Consider the following 24,700-nt stretch of genomic DNA (forward strand, 5'->3'; position numbering starts at 1 on the left):
CCAGACCGCCCACCATCCTGACGGAAAGAGAGTAGCATTCGGACGGCCGCCAGAAATTCGAGAAATTTTGGAATTCCTTTTCGGACACGAAAACAGTTGACCGTCCGGACGCCCTTTACTTGCCGTCCGGAAGCCACCTAGAGGACTCTGATTTTGAGTAGAATTAGGTTTTTTGAAGCCTATAAAAAGAGGCCTCTAGGCATGTGTTTTATACAGAATTCGGTATTGAATTCTCTTAGCTTTGAGAGGGTGTTTAAGGAGAATTGAAAATCTGCTAGCTCTCAAGCCGTTGTTGGCGTGTGATCCTTGTTCGTGTGAAGTCTATCTTAGGGGACGGCCCTAAGGTAAATGATTCCATCGAAAACAAGTAGGAGACTTGGTTGGGAAGCGTTCACGATAGGCTTCGTGTTATAGTTAAAGGTATGACTACAGCAATGGGTTTTGTGAGTACGAGTGCTTTATAACTTGCTTTGTTTTTTGATAGTGGATTTCCTAGGTTTGACTGCCCCAGAGTGGTTTTTCTCTTTATAGAGTTTTCACTTCATCAACAAATATCTTGTCTCTTTTAAATTTTGCATTTAAGATATTTTGTTGCACACAAACACACACTTGGTTTTTTAATAAGTCATTATTTATATTTTTCAATGGGTATTCTGATTTGGGGTTATTTTTGATCGGATGTATATGGTGTATTGAAAAGGTCAAAAGGGTAAGGGTTTTGATATATATATATATATATATATATATATATATATATATATATATATATATATATATATATATATATATATATATTAATTTCCTTTTATTTAGAGTCGTTTTAGAAACTCTAAAATGACTCTAATTTTTTTTTTCTTTTTTTTTTTTATAAAATTTTTTATTTAGAGCCTTTTTAGGGACCCTAAAACGACTCTAAAAAAATTAATGGTTTTTTTAAAAAAATAAAATAAAATTTCGAGTCGTTTTATGGTCTTTAAAACGGCTCTAATTAGTTAAAGTCGTTTTTGTCAAAAATGGCTCAAACTGGTTTGAACCATTTTTTACCAAAGCGGCTCAAACCGGTTTGAGCCCTTTTTGCCAAAACGACTCCAACCGAGTTGAGGCGTTTTAAAAAGCGGCTTAAACCGATTTGAGCCGTTTTAGATACAAACGGCTCAATTCGGGTCTTTAATACTTGATGTGTTAACCCGTTCTCAAAACGGTTTAAAAAAACGGTGCAAATTGTTTAGAGTCGTTTTAAGGGCTTAAAACGGCTCTAGATACCTGTTTTTTTGTAGCGACTCCAACTCATGTACGTAATGTGGTTCAACGACGAGTAGTCCATTAATGGAACAAGTTCATTGGTGGGTTTTATAATTTTCTCATTCATGGAACAACAAATTTTAAAACTATGTCGTTTGTTAAACATTTTGAAAAGAAGTAACGTGCTAGTTTCCACATTCATTTATCGCACTTACGATATATTAATTGACATGATGTGTTTTAAGTGATTCACACTTTTATTTTTTCCAAGTGGTTATAACATGCACAGAAAGCCACTTAAAATATATCACGTTAGTCGTTGTAATAAATGGGTGTGAAGAGTAACATTACTCTTTCAAAGTTTTTTTATTTTATTATTATTATTTATTTGAAAAAGTGTTGAATATGATATAAAGTTGAGTAAGTCTTTTGGTGGGATCAACATTTGACAAAATGATTGCGGTCCACCGTCCACCTAATTAAGAAAATTGTTTGGTAAACTAGGATTATTATTTTTCTTCAAAGAAACAAATACTAAATATGTTTATTTTGAAAAAAAAAAGAAGCAAAAATAAATAAAAAAAAAAAACAAACAAACAAGTATAGAGCTAACTTCTTACATATAAATGAATTAAAAAAAAATCACAAATTCATAAATTTCAATAAAGGATATTAATTTCCTATGGGATTTAGCTTGAGTGCTTAAAAAAAAAAAAAAAAAAAAAAAAAAAAAAACTACAACCTCTATGTTGTAGTTTTTTAAAAGTCCAGCTAGATTTAATCACAATTTCTCTATGTTTCTCAAAGAAAACTTGAAATTCAATTTAGACGTACAAAACCTAAGCCTAATCCATTCCTATTAACATGGGATAATCATCTTTGATACAGGGGTTTGAAACCTCCACATAGCATGAAACAAAATGAAAAACATGATGTAAATACTGAAAAAGATGTGCTATACATTCTCCTCTAGTCCTTCTCTCATCCTCTCATTTTTAAAAATTACCATTGAATTTGTGGGGTTCATGTAGGCCTCATACATAGGCCCCACAGATTCAATAGTAATTTTGAAAAATGAAAAAATAGGAAAAGAATTAGGTAAAGAAATGAATCATTTCTCATACTGCTAAAAGGTCTTCCCTAATCAAATGATAAGACTTGGTAATTGTTCATGGGAAGTACTGATATGGCTTCTGGTTGGGTAGCTTCAATGTAATTAGTTAATGCTTGGACCTTCTCACCTGCCCATTCACTACAGGAAATTCGGTCATCTTTTGATTTTAATCCAAGTCAGGAAGTATGTATTAAAAGTCAAGAAACCCCTCCTAACCTTTAATTCCTGACATTAGACTTAAGTCCCATCACCCTTAGTCAAGAAAATGCATTTTCTAGCACATAACTTATGTGGCAGGAAAGTTTCCTAGCACATAAGTAATGTGCCTGAAAATGTAGTTTCTTGGCACATAACTTAAGTGGCTGGAAACTTTCCTGCCACATAAGTTATGTGCATGAATTTTTCCTGGCACTTATATTATGTGCCTAGAAAGATGTTCTTCCTGTCACTTAGTTTATATGCCAGGAAATACTGTTCCCATTTTAAAAAATTTGATTATATTGGAATTGTCAATTCCAGTATAATCATTTTTTTTAAAACCTGTGAATATATATAATCAATAAATTCAGTAAGAGAAATACATCATTATTAGAATTCATGATAACTCATCTTAAAAATAAAGAAATGAATCGAAATTGACAAATATATATATATATATATATATATATATATATATATATATATATATATATATATATATATATATATAGTGTCAAACATATTATATGTTTAATCAATATAACAAAATAACATCAAACAATTCCAACTATTAATTAAGAAACATCTAAGTACTATACTAGCTGCTACAAAAAATTAATATGATCAATTCCATAGTCAGCAACAAGCTACAAAAGTATTTAGTTAGATTTTGATAGACATCAAAAAGAAACAAGGCAGATCCTGTAAGTCCACAAAATCAATGTGATCATCATCACTTTTGGGCCCATCTGAAGCAGAATATATCTGTAATATAATGAGTATCAATGGAGTATCAGAACCTAACTCAACATGAAACTACCATTAGACTCACTAGTGATTCAAGCATTCCCACTACATATAAAACAAAATCAATTCAACTAGATCATTCATATTCCAAAGAATTAGAATTCTTTTGCCTTGTCTCCCACAACATGATATAGAAAGACTACACCATATAGAAAGAGCATTGAGTTTGACCAAGTCTTCAAGAATATATCATATATTAATACTTCTAGAATGGATCTTCTTCTCTCTCTAAAAGGATCATTTGAAAAGATCCCAGTGCATGTATACATAAATAGAAGAAGCGACAAATTTAATAAATATATGCCAATGTAAGTGACAAGCCAATACACACAAGAGGACTCTTATGTTACACATGCCAATGCAGTCACCAACTCAAAAACAACGAAGGAAAAAGAGAAATGTTTCACTACAAAATTCTGCATTTAGTGGCGTGTCTTTAGTAAAGTACTTTTTGACACCTCATTAATTAGTGGCGTGTTAAAAAATTACACCTCACTAAAATTTTTTGTGCCATTTCAATGAGACACGCCACAATTTTTTGGAGTGTCTAACAGGCACACCACAATTTTGTGGCGTGACAGACACGCCACAAACAATTCTCCCCTTTTCCCGAGGCCACCCTCTCCCCCAAAAAACTCTCAAACACTCTACTTTCTCTCTCTCTCTCTCTCTCTCTCTCTCTCACGACGCCAGCTAGCCACACATGCACCCTCTCATCTCTCTCATCTATTACTCACTCTCTCTCTCTAGCTGACTCACTCTAGCTCTCTCTCATCTCATCTCTCTCTCATCTCTCGCTCCGCCCACGTCAAGGCCGCCCCCAACGCCAACTTGCCAGCCATGCCCAACCCTGGCCATCTCCAGCCAGCTCCTCCAACGCTCACCTCTGGCCAGCTCTGCCCACGCCCATGTCCAACCAGCTCCTCCACAGTTAGTGCATTTCCTTTTTCTTCTTTTCAATTATATATTAATTATCTACATATGTGTGGAATATATGTAAAATATATTTTTTGTTTTGTGTTGTGTTTTAGTTTTTGATATTTGTTATTGTTTAGTTTTTTGTTTTGAATTGTAGACGTCGTTGTGTTGCTTGGTTTTTTATTTTTGTTATTGACATGTTGGTTATTGCAATTGGTAACTCTTGATTTGTTTTCATTTAGTCATTTATTGATAGCTTTGGTTCCAGTAATGCTGTTATTGCAGTCGAATTTTGTTGTACCTTCAATATGTTTGATATAGTTTTCGATTTGTGCTAAAAGAGAAAAGGAAGCACCAGAATTGGGGGTCCATATATAGCTAGCTTCATACATAAAGACAAAAGAATGTTTGTTAAGGTATCAAATAAACAAATGATTACTTAAAATAAATACTTAAACGATTAATGCGAGAAAGAATGGGTTCATAATTGTTTATGATGACTACAGAAATGGGTATTGGATGCTTATAACTTTAGTTGTACCAATGATAATTTAAAAGCTGACTATGCCTTAGGAATAGCTTTGAGTAAGAAATACATTACAAGCTAATACTGTTGTAGGATTCATACCATACCTTAGGATATCTTAGCCCTTCCTAATAAATTTTCCACTCACAAAATAAAAACAAAGACTTTTAAAAGATTAAAAAAATATATATAAAATAAACTAAAAGAAATGAAAGAAGAAGAATAAACAAAAAGATAAAAAATCATTTTGCCTTAAACTTATCTACTTTTAATAATAATTAAAATAATGAGATAAATATTATTCTGATCATATAGTGGATATAAATATCAATTGTTTTCATTTATTCATTTAGTTTATATATGGCCACCTTAGATATTTTAGTGTCCATACAGCTCTTTTATTTTTATTTTTATGCTAACCTTTTAGATATTTAATAGAATAATTGGACTGAACTTCCTTTTTCATTGAAATATTCAAAATTTAAAACTTAGGAAGGAGTCTCGTAAACTTAGTATGTTCATTTGTTACTATTTTGTATGGTACGTAGAGAAAGAAGATAGACAAGACTTGGATGACAAAGTCTAGGGGTATGAAGGAATACAGAGATGGGTGTAGATCGTTTGTTGACTTCACAGTTAGTAACTGTCGGATCCCTAATGGAAATATCCACTACCCTTGTAAGTCGTGTCAAAATAACTAGCGCCACCCGCCAGGTTTCGTACTTGCCCACTTGATAGTGGACAAGGGAATAATGACTACGTACACTATATGGTTTTGGCACAATGAGAAGCATGTACGGGGTCATGCTGGAGGTTCTTACTCGAATCGCTCGGCCGCAGATGTGACTAATGGAAGCACAGAACAGGGTGGCGACATGCACGTAATGTTGCGCGATGCATTCGGCATGCGCGAAGTTAGAGAAGACAATTGTGAGCCTAAGGTCATAGTTCAGGGAGGTGAAGAAATTTGATGGAAATAAGAACCAGCTGAAGGTGACGCTTATAAGTACTACGACATGCTTAAAAAGTCGAAGAAGCCACTTTATGGGGGTACTAAACATAGCAAGTTGAGTGCTACTGTAAATTTATACAACTTGAAGTGTATTGGCAGACTTAGCAACAATATTTTCTTAGCTATTCTTGAGTTCATCATTCAGTTGTTGCCTGCATGTGATGACACTTTGGCAGCTAATACGTATAAGCCGAAAAAGTTTCTCAATGACATGGGGCTTGGGTATGAGAAGATTCATGCATGTCGTAATGATTGTATGTTATTCTAGAAGGGCAATCAAGAATTAGAATCATGTATCATCTGTGGAGAATCTAAGTAGAAGGATGAAATTCATTTGGACGAGGATGGTCAACTCATATTGTCAAGAAAGAAACTTTCGGTAAAAGTGTTACAGTGGTTTCCACTCATCCCACGGCTACAAAGGCTTTTTATGTCGGTACATACTGCACCCCACATGAGATGGCATGTAGAAGGCCACCCTAAAGATGGCATGTTGAGGCATCCGACCGACAGTGAAGCATGGAAGTCATTTGACCTCTAATATCCAGAATTGTCAGCCGGCAACAGGAACGTCAGGCTTAGTTTAACCTAGGATGGATTTAATCCCTTCGGGATCATGAGCACTTCTCACAGCACTTGGCAAGTAATGCTTGTACCGTACAACTTGCCTCATTGGATGTGCATGAAACAAACGTCATTAATATTATCTCTTATTATCCCAGGCCCCAGTTTACCTGGAATGGATATAGATGTCTACCTTCAGCCATTGATACTTGCCCATGGACCATCCATGGAGGCTGAACAAAAGAACATTTAACGGAGCACAAGAATTAGGATGTGCCCCCCATGTGCAAAATGGAGATGAAATCCAAGGACAGTTAGAAGGATGGTATTTAGGGATGAGAACGTGGGCATGAAAACACGGATAAAAAGAAAAAAAAAATGAAGAAGCGGAAGAAGGGAGAAGCATCGGCTGAAAATGTAGTTTGGAAGAAGAAAAGTATTTTTTTTCAGGTTGTTGTACTGGTAAGATAATTTACTGAGGCACAACCTTGATGTTATGCACATAGAGAAAAATGTGATGGACAACATACTTGGTACAATTCTTGACATCAAAGGGAAGACGGAAGACGACCTTACAGCCCAAACAGACTTAGTGGAAATGGGTTTGAGACCTAAACTTCATCCGTTCACGGCCGATACTGGTAGAACCTATATGCCCGCAGCATGCTACACGATGTCCAATGATGATAAAAACACATTTTCTTGAAAGTGATTCGAAATATGAGGGTGCCCAACGGATATGCCTCTAACATTTCTCATTGTGTAAGACTTAAAGAACGTATGATATCAGGCTTGAAGAGTCATGACAGCCACGTACTGATGCAACAGCTTCTCCCTATTGCATTGCGCGGATCATAAACATTTGTCCCAATTGCAGCACGTGTGTATATAAATATAATAAAGAAAGTTTATTAGTGCATAGTAAGTGTTTAATGCATGACCTTTGCTTGCCAATCATCATCCTCCTACCATCTATGCACCTAGTTGTCTAGCATTAGCGTCATCGTCTTCCATCACAGCTTGTTCACTTATATATAAAACATTGTCTCTCACGTTATTTAGTATTTTCCCTTAATAGGTATTGTGTGAATAGTATATAATGTGACAATCATACCCAATCGACTACCAACTGATGATCTAGGCCTCACAGGTGGGGATCCTGTGACAGGATCTTGCACTCCAATTGAGTTCTCACCTCTATCCATATAAGCTTGGAGCATCCTACGCATTTCACTTATCTGATTCTGATGCATTGCTTGAATATGCAACATTTGAGATTGCAATTCATTAAACTTGCTCAAAAGTTCAATTTCATTGGAGGAAGATGTAGATGCCACAGATGTACATGATCTAGATCTGTCCGGTGTAGGCCCAAGACCCGTTCCGCATACACGCCCTAAGTATTCCGCGCCCATGACTTGTGCATACGCATTGTCTAGAGCCCATTGTATTGACCCCTGTGTACAAACATTTGATTCTCTAAGAGGCTCTTGTGACTCTATTTCCCTCATCTTCACCTACATATTATTAGAAGTTATCAAAAAAATAGTTGATGAAGCCTGTAAAAAATATATGTAAATGGTAATCCATTTAAACCACTGCATCAATAGAATAAAGTTACAATTTTTTCCGCAGCCTCATCATTCATAGGGGTGCCATCCTTTTTTGTGTGACAAAAACTTGTTGTGCAAATATCTACCTAAATAAATAGGCAAATAGTTGTACGTTTTACTCGCAAGTGCACAAGATCAAAACAATAATATAACAGTCAAATACGAGATCATTCCCACAAGGATTGGTATAAATTGTATTTAAAGAGAAATTCCTAAAAGCGATATGTTGAATAAAACGGGATAAAAGAATGAATTAAAAATACTATGAAGAAAAGGTAGGGCTTCGATATCCACCGCTAATCATACTCAAATAAGATTCGCAATATGCACAATACTACAATCATAACATGATACTTAATGTTTACCAGCCACAAGGGAATGATATCTTCTCCTAAAGCTATTGATTTCCCTAAGCAACGAGTTAGGCATGGTATCTACTCTAACTCTTTTCTTCCTTGAAGAATTTAGCATGGTATCTACTAAGTTGTTCTTCATGGAAGCATAAATCTATGGAAATCGGTAAACACACTCAGATTGGAATATGGTATCTATTCCAATTGTCTTTATATTGATTAATCGAAGAACCTGTGTCGGGTTCTTTCGTAACTCTATTATGCCCAGGACTCGGTAATCCAAATTCACATAAATAACAAATCCATACCATATGTATATGATGGCCAAACATAAACATGCGAGGAATTCAAGAAACTAGAATTAATCAAGTTAAGCATCAATATATAAATTGTAGCAAAGCAAATTGAAAGACTAAAAGAGACATGATTAGGGCTTCAATCGAGCCCTAACTAAAGTATTAGTTACAACTAATATAAACTAAAATTATATACATACAGAAAATAAATAAAGGAAGAAAATAAAAACTAGAAAGAACCTCCTTGATGTAGTCTTTGATTCTTCCTCAAAGCTTGTGTGTCTTTTCTTCAAAGGCTAGAGGCCTATTTATAGGGATTAGAGAAGCTCTAGAAGCTCTAGAATTCCTATTACAATTCTAAGTAGGTCTTCTAGTCCAAATAGAATAATTACAAGTTTTTCCTTTTCTGAAATTTCTATCCAAGTAGGAAAAGGATTCCAAAATTCATACAAATTTGCGGTCTTTTATTACGGGACAATTTTGGCATGGTAAACATCCGAATTAGGAAAATCCTATTTCTGACATATTTGTTGAATTTCTTATTATCTTTCCAACGCCAGAAATTTTGTTGCAATATGATACTTGAGTCGAAAGGTATGATTAAATTACTGAGACATGCTTATTCTGGATTCTTTCCAAAAATAACGAATTTTTGCCAACTTCTCTTTCCTTAAATTCAAAATTGATTAGAATTGAATCTATCCAAAAGTGAGTTTGCTGACTTCATTATAATCTTGGAATTTGATCGGTTTTTCTTCCAAAACCTGTAAAGCATAAGAAAACACAAAAACAACACAAAACATCAAACTATATCAAAACTAAGAGCTTAACATATGTAAATTAAGGGGCTTGAATGTGTAACATTCAGCACTTATCAAGTATCTATGAAAATTTCGGTTCTCCAAAGGGGCATATCCACTCGATACCTCCAACAAAAACAATTAAATCATATACCAAATTACGTGTAACTATATAGAGTGACAAAACAAATCTTATTTAATTGCATAAAATATAATGTACCTTCTCATTGGCAAGTCGGGCATAGCTCTTCGACCCCGAGGTGTGCGTAAACTTTGACAATCTACGAATTTGCCTGTTCCTCTCAACCCTTACCTACATCATTAAAATCTATCACTAATATGGAGATAAATTTAAATATGTAAAAAAAAATATTACTATGTGAAATGCCGTCTTACTCTATCTTCCTCTGTCAACCACATTTCAACACAACACTCAATGTCTTCCGCATCGAGTAGCTGGAGATTTGGTGTAGCTGCCATTACATCCTTAAGGGTTTCACCTGGTTGAATCTGCAGTGATTGCTTCATGGCATGCTTGTAGTCTCTCCTTTTTTTTTCTTTTTTCTTTTTTTGCAAAATCCATGAATGCAACTCTTTTAATATCTTTAAGCGGTTTACCAGACTCGACGCAAAACTTTTTCTATACACAATACAAAATCGCATATTAGAAATAAGAAGTGTATATATGTGTGTGTGTGTGTGTGTGTGTGTGTATTCCATACCATTAGTGCGCTCCAAAGTTCTTTCTTCTTTTGTAGTGGGACCTTCTTCCAATTCTTGGTCTGAATGTCTACAAATTTTCCACTTCTAACAAGCTTTCCCGCAATCCTACGAAATTTTTCACTACCTGGTCCCGTTGGTTGGGAGGAGTTATTAAAATTAATTACTACCCTTTCCCCGTTAGGGATCTGCCAAATTTGCAAAGGACTACCAACTGTCCTCACATTCCTTACCCCATCCTTATCTGCAATTTGGTATAAATCATCAAAATAATTAGTTCATAATGCTAGAAATGAAAATAAAATATAACTCCTGATACGTACCAATTGTGTAAACCTGCCCATGGAGTAACTGTTGCAGCTGCTGCAACTGAGTTGATTGAGTGGAGGGTTGTCCATGTCCATCAAAAGAGGGTGTGGATGTTTGTGGGTGCACACACGCTTCTGGCGTGTTGGTGGATTGGTTGGAACAAACTTCCTAACGTGGAGTGGATGGACAAATGTTGCATGTTTGGTACGGGAGGATAGACGTACCAAGAAGCTCCGACAAATGAGGGATACTGGACAAATCAACATTCACCGGAAACAAAGATTCCTCATGAGGTTGGATGAAAGTTGGAATATAAGCATCTTCATTTTGTGGTTCGCTAGGACTCTGTGTCTCAACTGTATCATGTGTCTCATGTGTCCTAGCTACTGCTACCCTACAAAGTCGCGACAACCTCAGTCTTGTCTTTGGTGGCATGTCTACCTACATAGACAAGCTAATGTGTCATAGATAGAATATGAACAATATAATCATAGACAGTAAGTGTAAAAAATAAATGGGTCAACACAATATAATCATAGACAGTAAGTGTAGAAAAGAAATGGGTCAACACAATATAATCATAGACAATAAGTGTAAAAAAGAAATGGGTCAACACACACATCTTACGTACTTTTCAAAATGTACTATGGTGGCAGGTACACCAGTACATGCACCCTCAATATTTTCATTGGTGACATCAACATCATGATTAGCATTCAAATTGAAAGGCCCTATCTCCTTATAGTTACCAGGGTCATCATCGTGACCTTCCTTTAGACCAACGCCGTACACGTGCCTTGTTTCTGTCTTCATAGCAACGACCCAGTCTGGATGTCTCTCATCCTCGACATAATATACTTGGGATACTTGAGAAGATAAAACGAACAGATCATCAATGATCCGCTCTCCCGTGTGTATTAACTTTTTGAAATTGACAAGTTGGAATCCATATTCCTCCTCTTTGAATCCCCTATCTTTTCTGATGTCTGCCCAATCACACTTGAATAGCACATATCGAGTCTCGTCGTAATACTGCACCTCGAGTACGTGTACAAGTTTGCCATAGTATGTCGGGCCGTCTACAGTTGTGACACATACCCCACTATTCTGAGTTCTCTTTCCATTATCATGTTCAATAGTGTGAAACATCATTCCGTTAACCGCATAGCGATTAAATTCAACAGCAAACTGCATTGGCCCTTTCGAATGCCATACAAGTTTTTCACCCAATTCCTTTTTGCATGTCTCATCTAATCGGTCAACCTGATATTTGGACAACGTTCACCATAATGAGTATAACGTACTAACAAGGTGCGTTTTTGTACTAATCGATATTATAATTATTAAAGTTTTCTTACATAGTCCCAGTACCAATCACAAAATTCGTTTCTATGCTTCATATGCACCTCCTTAACCGATTTCCTGTTGCGATTGCTTGTTTGCCTTAGCGTTTCAATGTGCATCCTATATATGTAATCCACTATAAGTAACCTAACAATCAATTGTATAATCATTATTTGTAAAAGGTTTTAATGCAACTCACGTGCGCAATGGAAGGAAATCATTAGAGTTGAATAGAATATATCGATGTGCATGTATCAATGTGATTCTGTCGAGAGTAATGTTAGTCATCGCCCCTCCACAATCATCTGGGTTTCTTCAAGGCATTGTGTGGATTGTTGCCGTGTCAAGTAAATACTGCGAACAAAACATCAACAATTCATTCGCAATGCAACCCTCAGCAATAGACCCTTCCGAGGCAGCCTTGTTACAAACAATAAATTTGAATCGACCAAGACTCCTACAATACAAAAAAAACCCGATTGTAATACCATAATCTATTTTTATTTTTTTTTAAAACATCGTGTAGAAAAAAAAAAAAAAAAAAAAAAAACTTCATTATTTTATAGTAGTAATACCTCTTAATCGGATACATCCACCGGTAGTGTACCGGTCCACCTAGCTTGCATTCACGAACTAAATGCATGATAAGATGCACACTAATCGTAAAAAATCCAGGAGGGAAAATTTGTTCCAAGTAGCACAATATTATAGGAATTCGGGACTCAAGACGGTCCAAATCTTCAATGCGTAGTGTTTTAGAACAAATCTCTCCGAAGAAGCCACACAAATCTATTAAAGGAACAACAACCTTCTTTAGTACGGACCCGCGAAGTGCAATTGGCATGAGTTGTTGCATGAGTATGTGGCTGTCATGGCTTTTCATACCCCCGATACTACATTTTTAAGTTTGACACAATGTGACACATTTGAAGCATATCCATTAGGTACTCTTACATCACTTATCACCTTTAAGAAGCCATACTTCTCTGTTTTTGTCATTGTGAAGTCCGCTGCGGGCAAATATGTTTTGTTGTTATCCATAGTAAAAGGATGAAGTGCCGATCAAACCCAGTTTTCGTAGATCCTGACGTGCTTCGTGATTGTCTTTCGTTTTCCCTTTAATGTCCAACAGCAAGCCAATTATATTATCAACGACATTCTTCTCAATGTGCATCACATCAAGGTTGTGACGCAATTCATTATCTTTCCAATAGGGCAATGTGAAGAATATACTTGATGTGGTCTTTTGTTTACCAAAATATATCAATAATAAGTAACCACTCGTAATAGAATGAATCCTTGTAGGATAAGGCTATAAAGAGGGTGTCGAACCTCAAGGACTGCAGGGGTATTGTTATCAAATTTATGAAAATTAAAAATAACTAAAGAAAAAGAAAAGATTGTTGATTTTGTGATTAACTAAAGTGCATAAATTAAACATAAAAGAGAATTGAATTATAAGAGAGAGAAAGAGTAGAGTATTGACTTCACCGCTATCCGCACATCAATTTTAATCATATTTAATTAGAGAAATTCGTTCTATGCATGTTATAAATAAACAAGAAATTACCTTATTAAAGTATAAGTATAATCCATCTTCGGTTGACACGAATCGTCCACCTAACCACTAAGATGCGGTACAACCCGTCTTTCCTAGGTATGGATTAGCTACGTCTTTAATAGGATATATATAATCAATGGAATAGTATAACTCATCTTCGATTGGCACGGATCGTCTACCTAAATTACACTAAACTAGGGTGTAGTACGATCTGTCTTCCCTAGGCATGGCCTATCTAATCATTTTTAAACCCGTTGTATAATCATCAGTCTTATAATCACAGAAAATAAGAATGATTTGAGTTCAATAAAGGTAAAAAGCTTTCTAAGACAAGAGAATAATTCTACCAATATTGATTATGAATTGAAGAACAATTGCATTAAAAGATGAAGAACAATATCAAATTGTAGCAATTCTCATAATTATACAACCAACATGCATAAACTAAAATTCTCTAAATTAAAATACAATCAAACTATTGTGCTTGGATAAGGTTACATCAATACCCTACAAAGGTTTTTAGCCGCTCATGACGTTGCTGCAATGGCCTCCTGCCATGATTACTTCTCTTCAACTCTTCAAGCCTTCAAGAAGTTTTTTTTTTTTTTTTTTTTTTTCTGAATTTGCTCTAGGTAGCAGTGTGTCTTTCTTCAATGTTTAGAGGCATATTTATAGAGATTAAAAGAGGCCTAAAAGTTCTAGAAATTCAAGAAAAATCAAAACTTAGTCTCTTAGTCCAAGTAAGAGATTGAAACTTCAATCCAAGTAGGAAAAGGATTCCAAATTCGTCCAGAATTGCTGTCTTTTATTGCGGGGCGATTTTGACATAATAAACGCCAGAATTAGGAAAAAACTATTTCTTACATATTTGTTGAATTTTTTATTATATTTCGAATGCCATAAATTTTATTGCAATCCAATATCTGAGCTAAAAGTTATGATCTAAATACTGAAACATGTACAGAATCCAAATTTGAATCCAATCCAATTTTGACTCTTATTAGAGAAATTCTGATTTAATCCTTCTTTTGATTTAATTAAACTTCACCACATCTTCTAGGTCTTCTCAAAGTGTATTTTAAGCCCAAAATCAATGGAATTAATTGTATCTTTATTTAAAACCTAAAAACAATAAAACAACAAAAAATCCAACAAATAACAATGCTAAGGAATTAACATATAAGTTAAGGAGCTTAAATGTGCAACATTCAATACTTATCATATCTCTTCTTTCAACTCTCGCCCTTTGACCTTGGCCTCTTTGTAAAACCTTGTAGTTGTCTCATTATCTCATCACCACTTGGCACGACAGGTGGATGTCCCATTTCTTCAGTACCATCAAATACTCCCTTGTTCTTTCTTCATATATGATCTTCAGGTAACCATTGTCGGTGGCCCATATAGCATTGTCTTTTACCATAAGTTAACCACATAGAGCGTGTTGAATCCATACAACAAGGACACGCCTTTTTTTCCTTTCATACTCCATCCTGATAAATCTCCATACTCCGGTAAGTCATTTATTGTCCACATCAATGCCGCACACAACATAAACATTTTTTTTAAGGATACATCAAAAGTTTGTACCCTAACATCCCATAGTTGGTTGAGTTCTGTTACGAGGGGCTATAGGTAAACATCTATATTCATTCCAGGTGAACTTGGGCCTAGAATAATCAATGATAACAAAAAATATGGTTGTTTCATGCACATCCATGGAGGCAAGTTGTACGGTACGAATAGTACCGACCATGTACTATGAGCAGTGCTCATGTTTCCAAAAGGATTGAATCCATCTGACAATAAGCCGAACCTGACATTGCGTGGATCTTTGGCAAAGTCTGGGTAATGTGCATCAAAAGATTTCCATGCTTCAGCATCGGCTGATGCCTTGGTACACCATATTTTGTGCGCTCAATAGCGTGCCATTTCATGTGTGTCGCAGTATGCTGTGACATAAAGAACGTTTGCAACCTTGGTATCAGAGAAAACCACCACAACACCTTAAACGACTTCCTTTTCAATATTGGGGATGAACCATCTTCATCAGTTATGTTATCCTTCCACCTCGACACATTGCAAACTATACATTTGTCTAACTTCTCGTTATCTTTCCAAAATAGCATACAATCATTAGGACAAGCCGAGATCTTCTCATATCCAAGCCCCAAGTCTTTCAGGTACTTTTCACCTGGTATGTGTCATTAGGCAAATGTGCATCCGTTGGAAGTAACTCATTGATAAATTCAAGCAACAATGAGAAATGGGTGTTACTCCATCCACCCATACACTTCAAATTGTACAGACGTATAATAGCCCCCAATTTGCTATATTTTGTATTCGCATGGAGTGGCCTATTGTCCTCTTCAAGCAAAGCATAGAACTTACTTGCGTTTTCATCATAGTCTGCAATATCTTCCTCTACAGCTTCGGCTTCAACACACATGTCAAATCCACCATAATGTAGTTGATCATTGTGCATGGCAAAACATCTCTAAGCATGGCTTGCATTCCACTGAACTTGTCATGTGTTTGCATCCTATCGGTGGGACTTGTAGTGGACCCTTCGAATATTGGGTCCCTATTGACGGAAGGGTTAGTTTGTTCCTCATGCATTACTCACACGGTGTAACCCTCCAAAATCCATGCTCCCAATGTCAAATGGTCGTACACAACATCTTCTCGCAATATCACGCCCAAACAACACTTCTTACATGGGCACACAATGAACCCTTTAGTTTTGGAGTTGGTTGCTAAAAATATCATAAATTCCTTAACTCCATCCATATATTCTGTTGACCCTCTCCATTTTCTCATCCAGCTCTTGCCCATGGCTTCACTACATTGTAAATATATACACAATTGTAAAAGCAACTTAACTTACAAACCCACAAAGTTCTAGGTATAATTTATAATTTATTATAAATGTTCAACAGGAAAGAATAAACTATTAATCATCCAAAAGGCATATTTCGATGAACAAGTATTAAAACACAACAATAGATACTATGTTAGTATTTGTCGTCAAAGACAGATAACCAAAATGAAAAAAAAAAAAAAAAAAAAAAACTTACTTATTTCTTTTCATTTCTTTTATTTATATACATATGTTAATTGGAGGTCTACTATCATTATCTACAAAACATTAATGGGAATGTGATGAGAATGTAAAATGTCGTATTTTTCCCCTTAATATTTAATCTCTTATACTTATTTAATGCCTAAATGTACTCATTATTCTTATATTTTGATTTAAGATGTAAATTGAGGCATTAAATGCAAAACAAAGCTAATTGGGCGATTTTGGACAGTTTCGACATCAGTTTGTAATCTAGGCATAACTCTCTCATAAAAGCTCTGATTGAGATGATTCAAGATTCTGTGGAACTCCTACAACTTTTATGTTTTGCGTTTTGAGAGATACCGGATGAATCAAGGTAGAAATCGGGCTTGAAGTTAACATTCTGATGTGGATCTGATGCGATTTATTTTAGGAAGTTTTCAGATATGGAAATTTCTTTACTTTGAGCCTTTTCATAATCATCCAATCAATTCCAGCCAAGTCAAGCAATAAATAAAAAGTTAAAGCAAAAGGAAGAAAAGGAGAGAAAAGATGCGTGGAAGACCATGGAAATAAAGAAGAGATTTGTGGGGACCACGCGGAAGAAGACAACATGAAAGGAGCATCTCTTTCCATGACAAGGCAAATTGATTTTCTCTCCATACTTGGCTGATTTGTGGGGACTTAAACAAGGAAAGAATCGATAAAGCATATGGCAACAAAAGTCCCTATTGAAATCATCACCTTCCTAGTTATCCTAGTCTTTATTTTATGTTTAATATTTTCCTTAATTAGTAGATTTGTGTATTGTTATTTTAGGATAGTATTTACAATATCTTTCTTTAGGAGATTTCCTAGGTTTCTAGCATATGGGATGAAACATGTATAAAAGGGGGGAACCATGATACATAACACACACCTTCTACCTTACATCTTCTATCTTCTTCCATATTCTATCTTCCATCTTCTCCCCTCTTCTCTAAACTTTGGTTAAAGGAAACGGAAGCCTCGGAATCAATAAAACTGTGAGATCTAATTTGTTTTTATTGTTCGATTTATGCTTTGAGTATCAGATGTTCTTCTATACTTATTTTTATGATTGTCTCGTTTAACAACTAAGATTTAATGATTTGACTGAGTTTCTGCGCTGGCGATCATTAAATCCTAGGAAGCCCACTAGTAGCCAACTAGTTTATTTAATGATTTGACTGAGTTTCTGCGCTGGCGATCATTAAATCCTAGGAAGTCTACTAGTTTGTTATTCGTTGCAATCTATTGCTGGGTTGGACATCAAATCCGTAATTGATTGATCCCTCCAATCTATGAAGCAACTAAGATTTAATGATTTGCTGCTTCTCAGTGATTATTAAATCTTAGGAAGAACATTTGACGAAATTAAATGCAACCGCTTGTGCTTGTGTTGTTTCGCTTTATCGATCTCTCTAATTCTTAAAGCTGCTACTAGATTAAACCTATAGCGCTTGTCTTAGGTTGTTTAGTAGTTAGGGTTAATTAGAGCGCTTGTCTTCTAATTAACTACGACTAAGGAGAGATAGGAAAACAGTTCCAACGGTGAATATTCAAGTATGAATTGATATATATTTGCATCAATGATCAGTTGCCAGATTCCAACGGTGGAAGTTGACTAAGACCAATGTTTGTTCTTTTCCTTTATATTTTTATTTTACTTATTATTTTTATTGTCATACTCAAACCCCCCCCCCCCCCATCCTTGATCACTTAGCGTAAAACTCGACTAATCACTCTTCGTGGGATCGACCCTTACTTGCACTACTACATTTATATTTTTAGAAGTAAGGTTTTATTTTTGGGTGCTTGCGACAGCACGCCAGAATGACATAAGCGTAAAAGGGAAAATCACATCTTTATATATAGTGGAGGTGTGAATCCATTAAATTTGAAATGATTACTTCAAAAGAAAGAAATGCTCACTTTTCAATGATAACTTTGCTAAATTTTCAGGCAAATTGTTACTATTATTATTATTTTTTTAAAAAAAACCATAAACTGATCCTGGTTTGCAGTCATTATAGAGTCCAACACAAGTTAAGTTTAAAAAATTACCACTAAGGAGAGCCATGTTTGAATAGGTGTGCCTTTCTATGGATCGGTGGAAGGGATCTTCACTTGCAAGCAATAAGTACTTTCCAAAAAAATGTAAGGTAAGAAGAGTCCGCTTGTTATTTTAGTCTTCCTATGTTCTCCACATCTTGAATGGTTGAATGGGTAACTAAGCTCTTTTTCTTTTTCTTTTTCTTTTTTTTTTCTTTTTTTGAGCAATAGAGAAAAAGGTGAAATTACAAGGGGGTCCTTTCCACCCCTAATGGGAATGGAGGATAAAAAAGGGGTATTGGGAGGAAGCAACCAATAGGAGTATTTATTGATGCAAGCCAAAAAGGATTAGGCTTCGGATTGGGTCCCAGAAGAGGAAGCCGGAGAGAAAATATGGTAGATGAAACCCAACTCTCACTTGGAAATTTATTTTCTCACTTGGAGGGTAATGGCTCCAATAGACCATATTTCAGGTCAAGTTATATTCAAACTAATGACACTAGACAACTCCAAAGTCATTTTAGTCACCCAAGGAAGGGCCCTTATTCTGATTGTCATGGGGTAAACTATATATGATTGGGAGTCATTTAATTTTTTGGAATGGGAGACTATGCCAAGGGGCAATCCTTCATCAGCTGATGGCCCCATAACTTGTTTGGCAGCAAAAGCTAATTTACCCCACTGGCTCAGAGAAGTGGTTAGTACTCCTCCAAGGTCAACTGGGTCAAATCTATCCGTGGTTGCTTCATCATTTGCTCAGCCCTGCCCTGTACCGAGAAACAAAATCCATAGCAGGCTTTGTGGTTTCAGGACAAAAGACATGCGACCATCAAATAGCACTCATCGGTTCAACCTAATCAGAACTGGAATGGCTGAACAAAGCTAGACATATTATATCCATCTAAGCAGATTGATTACAAAAAATATGCAACTTGATTGGCAGCTTATTTTGTTTGGGGGGTCTGGGTTTTGAACTTGCTCACTCGAAAGGCTCAGTTTTTATGGGGTTTTGTAATTTTGGTTCACTTACACCACCAAAAGTAAAATTTTCCAGCAACAAATTAGCTAGGTTAGTACTTAAACTACCTACACAGAAAAACAATACAAATCAGCAAAACTAGAGGACTAGACAGCCACTTTATGCAGGCAATACGTTAGGTAAATCAAGAAAATTAAGCATCCATTTAAGCTTCTTCACTCTTTAGAGGCCAAGAATAGTAAAATCAAAACCCAAAACATCAGTCAAAAATCTGATATTCAAATCAAACAACATATATATGAAGAAATACCCAATGTGAAGCAAACCCTAAAAAATAAGGGTCGAATCATATTCTTCAGAAGGAATGGAAGTTCATACCTTTGCAAGAAGGATCGATCTGATTTGATTCCTTGAAAAAATTTATGGGTTTGAGAGAGACCGAGACAAATTGATTGAAACGAAAGAGATGGAAGGAAAAGGGATATGTACTGGGAAAAGAAAAGAAAAGGCAGAAGTGTGTACGTGGGAAAGAAAACTTAAAATTAAGGTGGGAAAGGCTATAAAGAAAAGGCAGAAGTGTGTACGTGGGAAAGAAAACTTAAAATTAAGGTGGGAAAGGCTATAGGCGCTCGCGCGCGGGGTGAGTTTCAGTACGTATATATACCATTAATTCATTTTCCCATCGTTTCTAAACTCAACCAACGCGAACAAATGAATATTAAGCGACGTTTTACGTCGTTTCAGAAAAGCGCAACGTAAAATCACGTCGTTTGTGCTTTAAACAACGCCAATTCATATATTTAGCGTCATTTCCGTCAAACGCCACTAACATAAACGTCACCAATACCCATTTTTTTTGTAGTGTGGATTATAAATTTATAAGTTTTACCACTCGCAATAGTACGAATCAATTGTACTATATTAAGGGTTATCAAACCACAAGGATTGAGGAGTTGTGTTTGCGTAACGGGATACTTAAAGAACGTATTTAACTTATCTTTTAAAAAAAAAAAAAAAGAAGAAGAAGAAGTAAAGTTGTAGAATTGAAGCTACAACGAGTAAAGTGATAAAATGAAAGCGGAAAATAAAAACAAACTTAAAAGAAAACTTAGGGTAATGATCTTATCAAATCTTCAACCAATGGAATGCTTAAAGTCTATATGGATCCTCCTAACATGTATGATATGAGCGCGTAATGGGCGTCAACTATTACAACGACCTCGACATGAAAATACTTTAGTTAAAACGTAATGATAAAACACTTAGTTTCACATCAAACATTTACCACGTAAAGATTTAAATTACAATAAAAAAGCAATTATACTACCAAAAGTGTGGGGGATTGATGCCCCCTAGCTTACTACTCTATAAAATATCCTAATAAACATACACAATACATGAACACCCTAGTTAAGCCACAATGATAAGGTATCTTAGTTTCACACCGATCTATTCCATGTAAAGATTTAACTATAATGGAAAGATGTTTTACACTACCAAAAGTATGAAATGAGCAGTGCTCTCTGGCATACCCTATAAGGTAACTCTAATGAGTAAACACATATCATGTCAAATGGAACCATTGCAAAACACATTATTCCCTTTCAAGAACATTGGTTTTACTCAAGAAAGCAAGAAAACTCATAAACAAGTATAACTCTTTTTCATGAATAAATGGATTGGAATATTGAAAACAAAACCTTTTAGCATGAGTTTTGAGATCCTCTAGTCTTACACAATTGATAATAGCTTAAAAATGCTTATTTTTCCTATTAAGATAAGTATTGACATACTTTATTATGATTTAATTCTTGCATTTTACATTTAATTGTGGAATCTTGTTTAATTATTAATCTTGAGCTTCAATGATGTATTAATGCAAGGGTTTGTGCTTTGTAGGAATCACAAAAAAAAAAAAAAAAAAAAAAAAAAAGAGCAAAGAGTAAAAGCCAAGAGGTGGGTCAAAAGTAGAAGTCTATCTTATGCCCAAGAAAGAGTCCAATATGTAATACAAGAGTTGAAACCAAATTGTTAGACCCACAAATTGGGGAAATATTCTAATACTACTACATGACAAAACCAAGAAAAATGTGTCTTTGGCTCTTATAAAAAGAAGCACAATTTTATTTCAAGTGTAAGAGAGAGACATGGAACAAATAGAAGATTGGAATTCTTATTGTTGTACGCATCCCAAAAAAAGAATGACTCTCATCTCTATAAGAGAAGCAAACACGGAAACAAACAGGAGATCCGAAAATTGAAGAAAAAGAGAAGAAGACGTTCAAGTCCAGATCGAAGAAGACAGTGGCGACGGTTCAAGATTTGTTTTAATTTTCTTCTTAGTTATTTTATTTTGCTAGCATGATGTTTAGGATTTTAATGATGAAATTTATTTACGTAATCATGTCGAGCTAAATCTCTAGCTGAGGCTAGGGGTGAAACTTTTAATAAGATTGTAGTATTTATTTTCCAATTCTTTTATGGTTTTTAATGTATGATCGTTTTAATTAATTGCATGATTTATTCTTAGAAAAATGTTTTTATTCTACAAAATTCCTTAGTTCATTGTTAACTACGGGTACAGTGAATGCTTTGAATTCCCTGTGAATCAAATAACCAATTTTGTGTAATAAAATCAATCAATTTTAAGATTAATCTTTTGATGATATTTTTTCTTGGTATTCATTGATCTATTTTTCGATTGTCACATGAGTTGCGAAATAAATATTATAATTTTGTTAAAAGTAAAACCCCAATGCCTTAACGATTTCTTTTAATTGTTATTTTCGTTATATATTTTATTTGCATCATTCAACTAAATCATATGTCATAGATTTTTCTTAATTTTATTTTTTTTAGTGTCCTTTGTTTCCCAAATCCCTGTGGTTCGACACTCGGACTTCCAAGAATTACTACTTCATGACACCTACACTTGGTTCGCACACTTAAGTTGTCAACAAGTTTTTTGCGCCGTTGTTGGGAATTTCGACGTTGAGAAAGAGCACCGGACTGTTTTAACGAGGTTTGCTTCAATTTGCGATTCATCACGTATCCGGTAAACTCGTTCCATCTTTTATTTTCTTTTTCTTTTTTTTTTGTGTGTGTTTATTAGTGTATGAATGCTTAGTATCGTGATCAGAGTGGTCGTTTGATAAAAATAGAGTTTGAAGTGTGTTTAGAAAATTTGTTTGAGTCTTCAGTACATTCTCACACACTTGGTACGATGGCAAATGATGGTAGTAATCATGGGGAGAATGAGAATTTGAATCATAATGATCCACCAATGCAGTCATTGCGTGAATATTTGCAACCCCCTCGCAGCAGTACCCCTTTATGCATTATTTTTCCTCACCAAGGTAATAATTTTAATTTCAAACCAGGTACGATTCCATTACTTTCTAAATTCCATGGTATTGAGTTTGAGAATTCTTATTTGCACATAAAAGAATTTGAGGAAGTATGTTTCACTTTTCATGACCAAACTTGTAGTGAAGAATTAATTAAGCTTAAATTGTTTTCTTTCCCTCTAAAAGATAAAGCTAAGACTTGGCTTAATGCTTTGAAACCTAGGACAATAGGCACATGGTAAGAGATGCAAACTGAATTTTTCAAAAAGTTTTTTCCTATTCATAAGACAAATGCTCTTAAAAGACAAATCATGAATTTTGTTCAAAAGGAAAATGAGACATTTTATCAATGTTGGGAACGTTTTAAAGATTTGTTAAACTCTTGCCCACATCATGGCTATGAAATTTGGCGCACCATTAATTTTTTCTATGAGGGTTTGATGCCCCAAATGCGCCAATTCGTTGAAATGATGTGCAATGGTGAATTTTTAAACAAAGATCCTAATGAGGCTTGAGAATACTTTGACCACCTAGCTGAAAATGCTCAATCTTGGGACACCATTACCCCTGAAAGTTCTAGTAAAACCAAGCCTCCTACCACTACATCTAGTGGGGGTATGTATCACCTTAGGGAAATGGATGACTTATATGCTAGAATTTCAAGTTTGGCCAGAAACCATGAAATTAAGGAAAGATAATGAAATCAAATATGTGCAAAAAGGGGAAGTGTGTAGCATTTGTGAAGTCATTGGACACACAATACATGAGTGTCCAACTATACCAACTTTTAAAGAAGTATTGATTTAGCAAGCAAATGCCATAAACACTTACAAAAAGCCTTTTAATTCTCCGTACTCTGAGACATACAACCCGGGGTGAAGGAATCACCCCAATTTTAGTTGGAGACAGGAGAATAATGCACCACCACCACCTCAAGAGGTCTCTAACTTTGTTCCTTATGTTCCCCTACATAAGAGGACACTGGAGGCTTCGTTGCAAACATTTATGGAAGGGCAAGACATCTTCAATAGTCGAACATCACAAGCCATTGATGACATAAAAAACACTCTCCCTAAGTTCACCTCATTTATGTGCATTCAAGAAAAAGGAAAGTTTCCATCTCAACCTGAACCTAACCCTCAGTATAGGGTACATGAAGTCCAAAATACTCAAGTGGAACATGCTAAGTTTGTCACTATCCTTAGGAGTGGAAAGGAGGTTAACAAAGAAATCGCAACAAAGGTTTTAGGACCCAAAGGAAATTTAGAAACCAAGGATGATGACAAGCCTAGTAAAGTTGAGGATGTTGAGGAAAGAGTGTATAAGCCTGTTGCCCCATTCCCCTAAAAGTTGCTTGGACCTAAAAAGGGGACAACAAATCAAGATGTTTTGGAAGTGTTCAAACAGGTAAAGATAAATATCCCTTTGTTATATGCCATCAAACAAATTCCATCATATGCAAAATTTCTGAAAAATCTTTGCACTGTAAAGCGAAAGTTTTTTGTGCAAAAGAATGCATTTTTGACAAAGCAAGTAAGTTCGATAATTCAGCAGAAAATCCCTTTCAAGCATAAAAACCTTGAATCACCAATCACCCACTATCACATGCATCATTGGTGATTCTAAGATTGATAAAACATTGATTGATTTAGGATTTGGTGTCAATTTACTACCATACTCAGTTTATGAGCAGTTAGGTCTTGGTGAATTAAAACCCACCAAAGTTGTTTTACAACTTGCCGACCGATTTGTTGTTATACTGAGAGGGATAGTAGAAGATGTTTTAGTTCAAGTGGATAAATTTTACTTTACTGTATATTTCATTGTTTTAGATATAAAGCCTGATGCACCATCTAACATTGA

The 24,700-nt window shown here is 35.2% G+C and overlaps 1 non-coding gene across 1 annotated transcript; it reads right to left on the reverse strand.

Moving 5' to 3' along the window:
• Nucleotides 1-23,130: 23,130 nt before the first annotated feature.
• LOC133853077 (small nucleolar RNA R71) lies at nucleotides 23,131-23,237 on the reverse strand. Its single transcript, XR_009896201.1, has one exon. It is a non-coding gene; the product is annotated as a small nucleolar RNA R71 (small nucleolar RNA).
• Nucleotides 23,238-24,700: the final 1,463 nt, after the last annotated feature.

The sequence above is a fragment of the Alnus glutinosa genome, chromosome 12 (genome assembly GCF_958979055.1).
Source record: "Alnus glutinosa chromosome 12, dhAlnGlut1.1, whole genome shotgun sequence".
NCBI classification, from domain to species: Eukaryota; Viridiplantae; Streptophyta; class Magnoliopsida; order Fagales; family Betulaceae; genus Alnus; species Alnus glutinosa.